The 11,373-nt window shown below is 40.3% G+C and overlaps 1 protein-coding gene across 2 annotated transcripts in view; it reads right to left on the bottom strand.

The window, feature by feature from the left end:
- Positions 1–10,605, bottom strand: part of cap2 (cyclase associated actin cytoskeleton regulatory protein 2) — a 41,469-nt gene extending 30,864 nt beyond the window's left edge. Inside the window, exon 1 of one of the 2 annotated variants that reach the window (XM_064979781.1) lies at positions 10,325–10,605. The gene's annotated coding sequence lies outside the window, so the exon portion shown is untranslated. Of the gene's footprint in view, positions 1–10,136; positions 10,224–10,324 lie in introns of those variants that run through there. The other variant, XM_064979783.1, reaches the window with a different exon arrangement.
- Positions 10,606–11,373: the final 768 nt, after the last annotated feature.

Below are 11,373 nucleotides of genomic sequence, written 5' to 3' on the forward strand. Positions count from 1 at the left end.
TTCAATTTCCCAAATATAACTCTTCAGATATTTTCATATCTTATCGATTACAGTCACTTATTGTATTATTACCTCAGTCATATTCTTAATGTCGCAAACCCTTGGATATCTGGACGAACCCTAATATAGATCATGAATCAGCTATATACAAATTGGCTTAATTATTTATTTACTAACTTACTTCATCAATCACAGAATTACATAGACACTAGAGGGCGATTAATCGGAATGGCCGATTAATTAGGGCCGATTTCAAGTTATAACAATCGGTAATCGGCATTTTTGGACACCGATTGTGGCCCAAAAAAAAATTATTACATTTTTTTTAGACCTTTATTTAACTAGGCAAGTCAGTTAAGAACACATTCTTATTTTCAATGACAGCCTAGGAACGGTGGGTTAACTGCCTTGTTCAGGGACAGAACGACAGATTTTTACCTCGTCAGCTCGGGGATTCGGTCTTGCAACCTTCCGGATACTAGTCCAAAGCTCTAACCACTTGCCTTACATTGCACTCCACGAGGAGCCTGCGTGGCAGGCTGACTACCTGTTACGCGAGTGCAGCAAGAAGTAAGTTGCTAGCTAGCATTAAACTTATCTTATAAAAAACAATCAACCTTAACATAATCACTAGTTAACTACACATGGCTGATGATATTACTAGTTTATCTAGCGTGTCCTGCGTTACATATAATCGTAAATTGTAATCCTAACCATAAACATCAATGACTTTCTTCAAAATCAATACACAAGTATATATTTTTAAACCTGCATATTTAGTTAATATTGCCTGCTAACATGAATTTCTTTTAACTAGGGAAATTGTATCACTTCTCTTGCGTTCCGTGCAAGCAGTCAGGGTATATGCAGCAGTTTGGGCCGCCTGGCTCATTGCAAACTGTGCAAAGCCCATTTATTCCTAACAAAGATTGTAATTAATTTGCCAGAATTATACATAATTATGACATAACATTGAAGGTTGTACAATGTAACAGCAATATTTAGACTTAGGGATGCCTCCCGTTAGATAAAATACGGAACGGTTCCGTATTTCACTGAAAGAATAAACGTTTCGTTTTTGAAACGATAGTTTCCGGATTTGACCATATTAATGACCTAAGGCTTGTATTTCTGTGTGTTATTATGTTATAATTAAGTCTATGATTTGATATTTGATAGAGCAGTCTGACTGAGCGGTGGTAGGCACCAGCAGGCTCGTAAGCATTCATTCAAACAGCACTTTAGTGCGTTTGCCAGCAGCTCTTTGCTGTGCTTCAAGCATTGAGCTGTTTATGACTTCAAGCCTATCAACTCCCGAGATTAGGCTGGTGTCATCGATGTGAAATGTCTAGCTAGTTAGCGGGGTACGCGCTAATAGCATTTCAATCCGTGACGGCACTCACTCTAAGACCTTGAAGAAGTTGTTCCCCTTGCTCTGGAGGGCCGCGGCTTTTGTGGAGCGATGGGTAAAGATGATTCGAGGGTGGCTGTTGTCGATGTGTTCCTGGTTCGAGCCCATGTAGGGGCGAGGAGAGGGATGGAAGCTATACTGTTACAAATACTAAAGTGCCTATAAGAACATCCAATAGTCAAAGGTATATGAAATACAAATTGTATAGAGAGAAATAGTCCTATAATAACTACAACCTAAAACTTCTTACCTGGGAATATTGAAGACTCATGTTAAAAGGAACCACCAGCTTTCATATGTTCTCATGTTCTGAGCAAGGAACTTAAACGTTAGCTTTTTTACATGGCACATATTGCACTTTTACTTTCTTCTCCAACACTTTGTTTTTGCATTATTTAAACCAAATTGAACATGTTTCATTATTTATTTGAGGCTACATTGATTTTATTGATGTATTATATTAAGTTCAAATAAAAAACAAATTAATTAATTTAAAATAAATGTTTCAAAAAAAATTGGCTGATTAATCGGTATAGCTACCGCTTCATGTTTTCTCATCTGTGGCAAATTTTGTTGGAAGTGGCTTTCATACTAGAGTATAAAAATGGGCGTTCCATGACGCCAATGTAAATGTCTGTACTCACGGGGTGTGGTCACTGACTAGTTAAAACTTTATATGAAAGCCTTCTAAATGAGATTATGGGTTATCAATACATCTCATCTTTCAAAAGTATTCCTATACTCAATCATTTATTTTATCCAACATTCAGACGCAAACCCCATAATTGAGAAGTGTATACAAACAAACAACGAGTAATGTGTGTCTCCTATCCTTCATGAGGTCACCAAATGAAACAAACTCAACATGACTGTCCCTTAAATGTCCACGGACCATTCCCACATTCTCAAAAAATAGATTGTTTAATTCTCCAATTTTTGGGATTAGGGGCTTTGGCAAGATGAATGTATTTGTTCTCCATAGGCTCTCTCGCTAACGTTGCGACACTACTGACCCGTAACACTAATGTCTGTAGCCACGAAGTAATTTGAAAGGCTGGTCATGGCTCACATCAACACCATTATCCCAGAAACCCAAGACATACTCCAATTTGCATACCACCCCAACAGATCCTCAGATGATGCAACCTCTATTGCACTCCACACGGTCATTTCCCACCTGGACAAAAGGACCACCTACAGTTGAAGTCGGAATTTTACATACACTTAGGTTGGAGTCATTAAAGCTCGTTTTTCAACCACACCACAAATATCTTGTTAACAAACTATAGTTTTGGCAAGTCGGTAATGACATCTAACGTGTGCCTGACACATTGTATTTTTTTTTTTACAAACTATAGTTTTGGCAAGTCGGTAATGACATCTAATGTGTGCATGAGACAAGTCATTTTTCCAGCAATTGTTTACAGACAGATTATTTCACTATTTCACAGACGTTTACATACACTAAATTGACTGTGCCTTTAAACAGCTTGGAAAATTCCAGAAAATTATGTCATGGCTTTAGAAGCTTCTGATTGACATCATTTGATTCAATTGGAGGTGTACCTGTGGATGTATTTCAAGGCCTACCTTCAAACTCAGTGCTTCTTTGCTTGACATCATGGGAACATCAAAATAAATCAGCCAAGACCTCAGACAAAATATTGTAGACCTCCACAAGTCTGGTTCATCCTTGGGAGCAATTTCCAAACGCCTGAAGGTACCATGTTCATCTGTACAAACAATAGTACACAAGTATAAACACCTTGGGACCACGCAGCAGTCATACCGCTCAGGAAGGAGAAACGTTCTGTGTCCTAGAGATTAACGTACTTTGGTGCGAAAAGTGCAAATCAATCCCAGAACAACAGCAAAGGACCTTGTGAAGATGCTGTAGGAAACAGGTACAAAAGTATCTATATCCACAGTAAAACGAGTCCTATATCGACATTACCTGAAAGGCCGCTAAGAAAAGAAGAAGCCATTGCTCCAAAACCGCCATAAAAAAAGGCCTGACCATGAAGCACGGGGATGGCAGCATCATATTGTGGGGGTGCTTTGCTGCAGGAGAGACTGGTGCACTTCACAAAATAGATGGCATGTTGAGGGAAGAAAATTATGTGGATATACTGAAGCAACATCTCAAGACATCAGTCAGGAAGTTAAAGCTTGGTCGCAAATGGGTCTTCCAAATGGACAATGTCCCCACCCAAGCATACTGCCAAAGTTGTGGCAAAATGGCTTAAGGACAACTAAGTCAAGGTATTGGAGTGGCCATCACAAATCACTGACCTCAATCCCATAGAACATTTTTGGGCAGAACTGAAAGTGTGTGTGAGCAAAGAGGCCTACAAACCTGACTCAGTTACACCAGCTCTGTCAGGAAGAATGGGGCAAAATTCACCCAACTTATTGCAGGAAGCTTGTGGAAGTCTTCCTGAAACGTTTGACCCAAGTTAAACAATTTAAAGGCAATGCTACCAAATACTAATTGAGCGTATGTAAACTTCTGACCCACTGGGAATGTGTAAAAGCTGAACTCTCCCCACTATTATTCTGCCATTTCACATTCTTAAAATAAAGTGGTGATCCTAGACAGGAAATTTTTACTAGGATTAAATGTCAGGAATTGTGAAAAACTGAGTTTAAGTGTTTTGTAAGTCGCTCTGGATAAGAGCGTCTGCTAAATGACTTAAATGTAAATGTAAATGTATTTGGCTAAGATGTATGTAAACTTCCGACTTCAACTGTACGTGAGAATTCTATACATACAGCTCAGCGTTCAAAACCATAGTGCCCTCAATACTCATCACTAAGCTTAGGACAATGGGACAAAACACCTCCCTATGCAACTGGATCCTGGACTTCCTGACAGGCTGCCCCCAGGTGGTAAGGGTAGGTAACAACACATCTGCCATGCTGATCCTCAACACGTGGGCCCCGCAGGGGTGCGTGCTCAGTCCCCTCCTGTACTCCCTGTTCACCCATGACTGCATGGCCAAGCACGACTCCAACACCATCATTAAGTTTACCGACGACACAACAGCCTGATCACCGACAACATTGAGACAGCCTATAGGGAGAAGGTCAGAGAGCCAGCAGGCTGGTGCCAGGATAACAACCTCTCCCTCGATGTGATCAAGACAAAGGAGATGATTGTGGACTACAGGAAAAGAAGAACCGAACAAGTGCCCATTCTCATCGACGGGGTTGTAGTGGAGTAGGTTGAGAGCTTCACGTTCCTTGGTGTCCACATCACCAACAAACTATCATGGTCCAAACACATCAAGACAGTTGTGAAGAGGGCACGACAATGCCTATTCCTCCTCAGGAAACTGAAAAGATTTGGCATGGATCCTCAGATCCTCAAAAAGTTATACAGCTGCACCATTGAGGGCATCCTTACTGGTTGCATCACCACCTGGTATGGCAACTGCTCGGCCTCCGACCGCAAGGCACTACAGAGGGTAGTGCGTACGGCCCAGTACATCACTGGGGTCAAGCCTCCCATCCAGGACCTCTGTACCAGGCGGTACTGGAGTGCCAAGTCTAGGTCCAAAAGGCTTTCTAACAGCTTCTACCTCAAAGCCATAAGACTCCTGAACAGCTAATAAAATGACTACCAGGACTATTTAAAATGCCAACCCCCCACCACCATTTTTATGCTGCTGCTACTCTCTGTTTATTATCCATGCATAATCATGCATGTTATTTGTCATGTGACAAATAACATTTGATTCGATTTTTTTTTACCCAGAATAGTCTAGTTCAGCCCAGCAGAGAAGGCGCTGTGCTGTGTATCCCTACCTCACCTACACTTCAACATGATAACACCCCCCACCAGTACTTTAATAAGAGGCAGAAGAGGGTTTCAGCCAGTCCCTGTGTTCACCATGCATCAGCCTTCCTTCTAGCTATCGGCTACAGTAGGACCTAGCAGCTAGCACATTCATTAGTGATCTGAAGTGTACAGTAGGCCTCACACCAGCAGTGCTGTGAGTGCACTAATTCCTTGGTGGTGGATGGGAGGTGCAGCCTGGGCGAATGCTATTAATCACTCCAGAGAATTCTCCCAGCAGTGCCAAATGTCTAACATGTGCTTCACTGTCTATTTATGCAGGCTGCCAGACAGTACAGGGCCCTAGAATCTGTAGCCAGTCACTGGAGACCTCTGGGTTTGGTTTGAGGTCTTCAAACTTGATGTTTGAAAGTTATTTAGACACCCTTGGAAGACAGTGGAAGTTGAAAGACAAATGTGTCTTTGTTGTTAAAACAACTGTGTACCGAATGTTGGGGAATAAAACCATCTCAGATCTGCAGATTTTGCTGCGAAGAGACAATCATTAGAAAAATATCTGTTATTAGCCCCATATACCTTGTTTCTGGTAAGAGGTTCAGGAACAGCTGAAAAATCACAACTGTCATTTAAAATTAACCCTACAAATAGCACTATTGGGAGATTTGAAAAGCCATAGTCAATATAAATCTCTGCTCATTGAAGGGTTTTTCTTTATTTGTACACTTTTATACATTGTAGAAAAATAGTGGAGAGATCAAAACTATGAAATAACACATATGGAGTCATGTAGCAACCAAAAAAAGTGTTAAAGAAATCTAAATAGATTTTATATTTGAGATTCTTCAAAGTAGCCACCCTTTGCCTTGATGATAGCTTTGCACACTCTATAGATCATGAGCTTTTAATCACACCTCTCAGCTACTCGCAGCCAATCCCACCTATCTCTGTAGACTACCCTCTTTTGATTTCCATGTGCCATATATATATATACTGTATATATATACACTTGCCATGTAACTACCTTATGAAAAGAAAGTACCATGTATGTAAAATGTATGTATATGTAACAAAATGTCAAATAAAGTTACTTTTGTCCTCTAAAGATGGCCTAATAAATAAAAACATACAAAAAAATACAAATAAACCAATATGTAATGGCAATGTAACTTGATCAGGGTGATTCCTTAAAATCATATCTCTTTGGACTGTGTGTATAATAATGACTGATAGGTGGAGGCGTTCTCTAAGTACTGATCCATGGAGTAGACGTCGACCAATTAATCGGAATGGCCGATTAATTAGTGCCGATTTCAAGTTTTCATAACAATCAGAAATCTGTATTTTTGGGCACCGATTTGCTGATTTGTTTTATTTTTATACCTTTATTTAACTAGGCAAGTCAGTTAAGAACACATTCTTATTTTCAATGACGGCCTAGGAACGGTGGGTTAACTGCCTCGTCCAGGGGCAGAACGACAGATTTTCACCTTGTCAGCTCGGGGGATCCAATCTTGCAACCTTACAGTTAACTTGTCCAATGCAATATCAACCTGCCTCTCTCTCGTTGCACTCCACAAGGAGACTGCCTGTTACGCAAATGCAGTAAGCCAAGGTAAGTAGCTAGCTAGCATTAAATATATTAAATATCTTATAAAAAACAATAAATCATAATCACTAGTTAACTACACATGGTTGATGATATTACTAGATATTATCTAGCGTGTCCTGCGTTGCATATAATCTGACTGAGCATACAAGCATACAAGTATCTAAGTATCTGACTGAGCAGTGGTAGGCAGAAGCAGGCGCGTAAAAATTCATTCAAACAGCACTTTCCTGCGTTTTGCCAGTAGCTCTTCATTGTGCGTCAAGCATTGCACTGTTTATGACTTCAAGCCTATCAACTCCGAGATGAGGCTGGTGTAACCGAAGTAAAATGGCTAGCTAGTTAGCGCGCTAATAGTGTTTCAAACGTCACTCGCTCTGAGGCTTCTAGTAGTTGTTCCCCTTGCTCTGCATGGGTAACGCTGCTTCGATGGTGGCTGTTGTCGTTGTGTTGCTGGTTCGTGCCCAGGGAGGAGCGAAGAGAGGGACGGAGGCTATACTGTTACACTGGCAATACTAAAGTGCCTATAAGAACATCCAATAGTCAAAGGTTAATGAAATACAAATGGTATAGAGAGATATAGTCCTATAATTCCTATACTAACTACAACCTAAAACTTCTTACCTGGGAATATTGAAGACTCATGTTAAAAGGAACCACCAGCTTTCATTTGTTCTCATGTTCTGAGCAAAGAACTGATACGTTAGCTTTCTTACATAGCACATATTGCACTTTTGATTTCTTCTCCAACACTTTGTTTTTGCATTATTTAAACCAAATTGAACATGTTTCATTATTTACTTGAGGCTAAATTGATTTTATTGATGTATTATATTAAGTTAAAATAAGTGTTCATTCAGTATTGTTGTAATTGTCATTATTAACAAATTAAATTAATCGGCCGAGTAATTGGTATCGGCTTTTTTGGTCCTCCAATAATCGGTATCGGCGTTGAAAAATCATAATCGGTCGACCTCCGTTTTTGTGCTTGTGCTCCAATGGGTGAGATAAGGTTTAAGAGGCAGGGAAAGCTGATCTTAGATCAGTGGACAGAGTTGACTGCTCACTGGCATACATAACACTGAATATCTGATCATAGAGTGTATGAGGCACAATTGAACTATCTTTATTCCAAAATATCAAGATGTCTATATGTAACGGATGTGAAACGGCTAGCTTAGTTAGCGGTGCGCGCTAAATAGCGTTTCAATCGGTGACGTCTCTTGCTCTGAGACCTTGAAGTAGTAGTTCCCCTTGCTCTGCATGGGCCGCGGCTTTTGTGGAGCGATGGGTAACGATGCTTCGTGGGTGACTGTTGTTGATGTGTGCAGAGGGTCCCTGGTTCGCGCCCGGGTATGGGCGAGGGGACGGTCTAAAATTATACTGTTACATATAGTTGTAAATAAAAAACATTTGACAAGCCTTGCAACATGCAATAAAACAGAGTACAGTCTGCCACTGTATTTGCCCCAGCCCTATTCATAATTTGTTTCACCGGAAGATATGTTGAAAACATTAACATTGAAAACTGTGTGAACGCAACAGCTAGAATCTGGCACAGTAAGACTTGATTAGCATATCTTCACCATTGTGAGTTTGCCAAAGTCTCCATGGCGATAGAAAGCATAGTGAATGCCATTTTAGCTCTTTCACTGTTGGACCCCAGCTATACAGTGTTACAGTAAGTTATTTGAATAAAGTAATTGAGGGGAAAGAGCCAGGACAGGATTTGATAACAGATACTTACTTATGGAAAAAACGAACGTAGGGTGATTGGTCAGGATGGATGGGTGGTCGACCCAAAGTTTGCATGTTCATATCTCATCATGGACAACTTCAGCATTTTAGCTAATTACCATCTGTTCAAATACTTACTACTTTTTTGCTACTTTTCAACTACTTAGCATGTTAGTTAACCCTAACCCTAACCCTATACCTATAACCTAACTCCTAAATGTAATCCTAACCTTAACCCCTAACCAACGAGCTTAACGTTAGCCACCTAGCTGGAATTCATAACATGTCATATACGCTTTGCAAATTCATAACATTCTGTATGTTTTTCAAATTCGTAATGTATTGTATAGTTAGTAAATTAGTAAAGTATTGTATAGTTAGTAAATTCGTAATGTATTGTATAGTTAGTAAATTCGTAACATATAATACAAATGGTCATTCATAACGCATTATACGAAATGGGTAATGGACATCCACAAATTAATACATACCATACTAACATGAGTGTATCATTTTAAACAGAGTATATCTGAATTACTTACAGAATAATATGAAATGCTCTGAGACCAGGTTGAACCCTGAGGTTAGAGGGTTTAGAGAAATTGTTTTCTTAGTAAACAAAGCACCGAACAATTGTCTGACCAAGGGGGGATTTGGACCCAACAGCTGTGAAAGCAGACATCAGCGGTGTGTTATTATTCTACTGAAATGAGAATGCCATTATACTCAGGAATCACCATAGGGTCTCATAACTCTTTGCCCTGAGTATCTGATCTCAGGGCTATATTTGGCCCCTGCTTCAAGCTCATGGTGCTGATTTCCTGTCATCTATTCTAAATTGGAAGGTTCAATGGTTGGTGCTTGATAGGCCTATAAGGTCTTTGGGCTAAGGACCATTTAATTCTTAGAAATTATGAGGGCCCTTCATAAAAAAAACATCTAGATCTGAAACTCCAGTTTTGTCACGAGAGTGAGAGAGAGGTCTGAAAACTCTTATACTTATAGGGCCTATGAATTGTACATTTGAGAGTAATAATCTATCTATATCAATATGGAAATATTCAGCAGGCTAACACGTGAGAATTGAATAATAATATAAACAACATTTCTAAATATCAACATAAACTGTGAACATTCATAATGTTCCCTGAAGGTTCATGTGACATGTGCACGGATCCTGTGCGACAACTATGTATGGTGTGTTCATGTGTCCTCACATAGATAACAAGGTATGAGAGGTATGGCAATAGCGTCAGGTGACAGGTCATTTCGACACGGCGCCACACTACACCATAATAATAATAAAACAAATGTTGACATGTCATCCTTTACACTTTCATCCTACGTCATTGGCATGCTGCTTTGTATAGGCTATACCGTTGTCATCACATACACAAAAAAACAATGATAAAGCCATTCAAAATACTCTAATTCCTATTTTCTAGCGGTAACTGGAGCCTTTTTGACGCAATACCTGTTTTCTAAATAAACTGAAAAGCCGCAAATACACAATGGTCTAACGAGCCATACAAACACAAAGACAAGACACACATAGATGATATGGAAAGGGCGATTGTTCAGACCTTTATGGCTATCGGTGTCTTCCTTTCTCGTGTCAATACAGCGAATAGTACAACCGCAAGCGTTTCTATGAGGCGAGCCATCTACAAACGTGCCGCCCCAGTCCCCACCGCTCTGCCGCTCTCCCTCCCATTCCCATCTCGTCAAAAATATAACAATCGTTAGAAAACAAACCAACCAACATATTTACCTTCTATAGGTCCCTATCAAATCCTGGCGTAGTGTTTTATTTCGCTTTTGTAATGTCCCGGGTTGATTCGTTCCTACGTCTGCCGCTTCACCCAGCCTCCCTGTCAGTCAATCGCGCAGATAACCCTAAACTTCCGGGACTTCTAAATTAAGCAACATTTGTGAACCTGATAACGCAGTTGAGTGAGTGGACCACTGACAAAGTACCAGTCGGTGCCTCCAGTCTTTCTCTCCCCCATGCCTGGTCTTGAGGAGCAGTGGAGGACGCCCCAGACACCTAGACTAAGTATGGAACGTCTGATTGGCGTCTAATGTTGTGGTCTTACCCTATGACTCAGAGGATAGTGCTGTGTGGACATTCAAATTATAAAAGCTAGTCATTTGAAAATTGTATATTAACATTATCATCATTATCCTCTCCAAGATCATAAGGTTGCACACTGGGCAAAAACGAATTGAATCAATATTGTTTCCACATCATTTTAACCACAAATGTATGTGATGATGTTGAATCAACATGGAAAAATCATTGGATTTTCAAAAAGTAATCAACGTAAGGGGATTATTATTTGTTTTTTTACCTAACTTTTAACCTAAATTAAGGGGGGATTTCACCTTGAATTCACAATAGTTGACAACTCAAACAAATGTAAATCAAAACTAGACGTTGAACTGACGTCTAGACCCAGTGGGTGGGGATCATTATGTGCTGATATAATCACTGGTTATAGCTAGCTCACGTCAACTCAAATAAAACTGGGAGCAAGTTTTAACAGGGCCATTCACTGTGCCCCTGATTATGATATCGGCACCTACTACTTACTGTCTGTCACGTCCCAATTCACAACCTGCCTCTGAATTCCGTCATGACGGACATCAGATGCCATGGAAGCCTTAGTGATGTCATGTGAAGGGCCTCTATCTCTGCTGTGTCATGGCAGCTGCCTGAGTTACACTGTAGGCTGAAATAGACCAACTGTGTCCGAAATGGCACCCTGTTCTCTATGCAGTGCACTACTTTGACCAGAAAAGGGGACCATGCTGCCTCCG

This window comes from Oncorhynchus masou, chromosome 12 (assembly GCF_036934945.1).
Source record: "Oncorhynchus masou masou isolate Uvic2021 chromosome 12, UVic_Omas_1.1, whole genome shotgun sequence".
Classification (NCBI taxonomy): Eukaryota; Metazoa; Chordata; class Actinopteri; order Salmoniformes; family Salmonidae; genus Oncorhynchus; species Oncorhynchus masou.